Below are 4,586 nucleotides of genomic sequence, written 5' to 3' on the forward strand. Positions count from 1 at the left end.
CTTTTTTCTTTGGGGTTACCAGCAAGCCCGTCACAAAATCCATAGTAATCCGATCCAACTTCCACTCAGGGATCGTGATAGGCTGAAGTAAACTTGAAGGTACTTGGTGTTTAGCCTTCACTTGTTGACACACAAGACACTTGGAAACAAACTCCGAAATATCCCTTTTCATCCCTGACCACCAGTACATTTTCTTCAGGTCATTGTACATTTTTACACTGCCTGGGTGGATGGACAAACAACCACTATGCACCTTTCTCAGAATCTTTTGAATAAGCTCATTTTTCTTGGGTACACAAACTCTATTTTTGAACATTAAACATCCATCAACACCAATACGAAACTCAAATTCATAATTCGTCTCACACTGAGTCATCTTAGCTTGCAACTCCTTATCATCTTTCTGAGCTTCACGGATCTCTTGTAAAAATGTTGGTCTACCTCTCCACTCTGCTAGGATAGAACCATCGCTAGACATAGACAACTGAGTATTCATGGCTCTCAAAGCGAACATTGACTTTCTACTCAAGGCATCGGTGACTACATTTGCCTTTCCCGGGTGATAATCAATTATCAGCTCATAATCTTTTATTAGCTCTAGCCACCTTCGTTGCCGTAGATTCAATTCCTTATACGTCATTAAATACTTGAGACTTTTGTGGTCAATGAATACTCAGCATTTCTCTCCATATAAATGGTGTCTCTAAATTTTCAATGCGAACACAATGGCGGCCAACTCTAGATCGTGTGTCGGGTAATTTTTCTCATGTGGCTTTAGTTGTCTTGAGGCATAGGCTATAACCTTGCCTTCTTGCATAAGCATGCACCCCAAACCATTCAAGGAGGTGTCGCTATATGTCACAAATTCCTTACCCAACTCCAGTTGAACTAGTACTGGGGCCTCAATCAACAAAGCCTTTAATTGCTTGAAACTCTGTTGGCACTTTTCTGTCTATTTGAACTTGACATGTTTTTGCAGCAGTCTTGTCATCGGGGTTGCCATCATAGAGAATCCATTTAAAAACCACCTATAGTATCCCAAACCCAAAAAGCTTCAGACCTCTGTCACATTCTCTGGCTGTTCCCCTTCAACAATAGCGGAGACTTTGCGTGGGTAAACTCTAATCTCGTCACCTGACACAATGTGTCCTAGAAATCCAACCTACTTAAGCCAAAATTCGCTCTTATTAAACTTGGCATACAATTGTTTGTCTCTCAGGGTCTGTAATACAGTCCTTAAATGCTTCGCATGCTCACTCTCATCACGTGACTAAATTAGTATGTCATCGATAAAGACCACTACGAACTTATCCAAATACGGTCGAAAAATATAGTTCATCAAATCCATAAACACCGCCGGGGCATTAGTTAAACCAAAGGGCTTGACGAGGAACTCATAATGCCCGTATCTTGTCCGAAACGCAGTCTTCGGTACATCTTGCTCTTTCACTCTTAATTGGTAGTATCCTGACCTCAGGCCAATCTTGGAAAATACAATAGCTCCCTTTAACTAATCAAATAGGTCATCAATCCTTGGCAAATGATACTTATTCTTCACTGTTACCTTATTGAGCTGTCTATAGTAGATACATAACCTCATCGACCCATCTTTCTTTTTCATAAAGAATACTGTGGCACCTCACGGGGAAAAGCTCGATCTCGTAAAGCCCTTGTCAATTAAATCTTGTAGTTGAGCTTTCAACTCCTTTAAGTCTATAGAAGCCACCCTATATGGAGCAATCAAGATAAGTGTCTTACGGGGACCAACTGGAGGTAATCCGGGTAATTCCTCCGGAAATACATCCATAAACTCACAAACCACTGGTACCAATTCAATCTTCAACTCAGACACTTGAGTATTCAACACCAAAGCTATGTAACCCTCATATCATTTCCTCAAATATTTCTCAACCGTCAAAGATGATACTATTACAGGCAAATTATCTGATTCATCTAGACCTACTCGAAGAACATTTTCATCTTCACATTTCAACTCAATAACTTTTCTCCCACAGTCCACTACAACACTATGAAAAGTCAAACAATCTATCCCAAGGATTACATCAAATTCATTAAACGGCAATAACATCAAGTTAGCCAAAAAACAATGACCTCTAATTGTCAAAGAACAATTTCTACATACTTGGTCCACTAACACATGTCTGCCTAAAGGGTTAGACACTTTTATTACAAACTCAGTAGACTCTAATATCATGTTCATACGAGGTATCAATTCCATACAAATATAAGAGTGGGTAAACCCTGGGTCAATTAAAGCAATAACAGATATTTCATGGATAAAAAAGGTACCCATGATTATGTCGGGAGACTCTGCCTCTTCACGGGCTCGAATAGCGTAAGTTTTTGCAGGCACTCTACCTTCAGACCTCAATGCAGCATCTCTTGGCTCACCTCTGCTAGCAGTCCCGCTTCCAAGGTTCTTCTGTGGTCTACCCCTCAAATGAGCACTACTTGCCTTCACTTCTTGCTTATTCTCTCTCTCTTCCATTTCAGGACACTCTCAGATGAAATGCTCTAATGATTCACAATTAAAATAGCCCCTTTCATTTCCCCAGCACTCGCTGAAGTGACGCCTACCACATTGTGAATATTCTGGCCTATTTGGCCGAGCACTATCGAGGTTCGCAACAGAAGCGGTCTAGGCTCTAGAAATTGTGTTCTGTCGGTTCTTGTTTCTATTCAAAAACCCCACCGAAGCATTCAATCAGATAGAAAATTCCTTCGATCTCTTAGATTAGGACTGATGTGACTTCTCCATCTGTCTCTTCTTTGAATCTCGTAACTTAATGGCTGCTTTCCTCCTCTCTTTTACTAGCTCATCTGCCTTGCATGCTCTCTTAACGAGCACCACAAATTCCCTTAGCTCTAAAATGCCAATAAATACTCAGATATCCTCATTTAGACAATCCTCAAACCTTTTACACATGGTGGCTTCTATAGACACGCACTCCCGCGCATACTTATTGAGCCTCACAAATTCATGTTCATATTCTATCACCGACATTTGGCCTTGCTTTAGCTCTAGAAATTCCTTCCACTTTTGATCTATGAACCTTTGGCTAATATACTTTTTCCGGAATTCTTCCTGAAAAAATTCTCAAGTGATCTTCTCTCTCGGTACAACGGATAAGGGAGTATTCCACCACTGATAAGCTGAATCCTGTAGGAGTGACATTGCACACTTCAGGCACTCTTCAGGTGTGCACGATAGTTCATTGAATACCCTAATGGTATTCTTCAACCAAAACTCTGCCTGTAATATCCTAAATTAGGGCTTAATCGGAATAGTGGTTTCGTGACCACAAATCCAAGATAGAAATAATTAGTTTACAATGATTTTGATGTTTATGATATGATTGCATGATTGTGTGAAAATTTCGTGATGAAATTCTATGCCTAAAGTGCTTAAATTGAAAGTAGGGACTAAATCGAATAAGTTGCAAAACTTGCATTCTAGAAGTTTTTAGTATGAAATTGTTTTGGAATATTAATGAGGAGGTCTTAAATAGAAATTTGACCAATTTTAAGTTCATGGACAAAATTAGGACATGGAAGGAATTTTTGGAAAGTTTAGTAGTAAGGGTATTTTGGTCATTTAGTTATTAAAATGAATTAAAAACAAAATTAAAAGCCAATTTTTGTCCATCTTCTTCATTAGGCCGAAATTTCAAGGGTTCTCCATAGCTAGGGTTTATTTCAAGCTTCCAAGCTCCATAGTAAGTGATTCCAAGCCCCGTTTTTAATGTTCTTTACGTTTTTGGAATCCCAGAAGCTCGATTAAGCTTATGCTAGCAATAATTCAACGTAGGGTTTATATTTGGAAAAATACCCATAGGTGAAATTTGTGTATTTTGATGTTTTATGATAGAATATGGGGTTTTAAATTATGTTAGACAACTTGTGCTACTCGGTTTTTAGTGAAAACGAGTAAAATGGCTTAATCGGTAAAAATACCTAATAGTCACAAGTATATGTTAGAGTAAGAATTTGATGTTGCCATAGAAGGGAAAAATGATCAGCATGTTATAAAACATAAGAATAAGGAATAAAGTTTAATTCCCGAGCCTAGGGGCAAAAGTGTAATTATGCAAAAGTTTAGGGGCAAAAGTGTAATTTTTCCAAAGTTCGTATTAAATGCTATTTTGATGAATTTATGTATTGAATAAGATTAATTTGGCATTATAGATCAAGAGAAACGAGATTCAAGTCGCGATCGAGGAAAATAAAAGATTGTGGACTAAATTGCAAAATCTTTATATTTTGGTACCAAGGTAAGTTCATGTGTAAATAATGTAGCATAAATGTTATTTTTAAGTTATTAATGTTAATTATATGATATGCTAATTTTTAATCGTGAAATATTATGCTTTGTGGTTAATATTGAGTAATATGCAAATTATGTTTACTACTTGATAAATATGAATTGCTACCGAGTATCGGTTTCGATATTCCATGGAAGACGGCAAATGTGAGATCGAGGGAAAAAGCCCGTTTGAACCTTAGGAATAGATTAGGATACAAGTGACATGTCACTAGGATGGTTGAGCATCCGAACTCGTTGAGTT

The sequence above is a fragment of the Gossypium hirsutum genome, chromosome A01 (genome assembly GCF_007990345.1).
Source record: "Gossypium hirsutum isolate 1008001.06 chromosome A01, Gossypium_hirsutum_v2.1, whole genome shotgun sequence".
Lineage (NCBI taxonomy): Eukaryota > Viridiplantae > Streptophyta > Magnoliopsida > Malvales > Malvaceae > Gossypium > Gossypium hirsutum.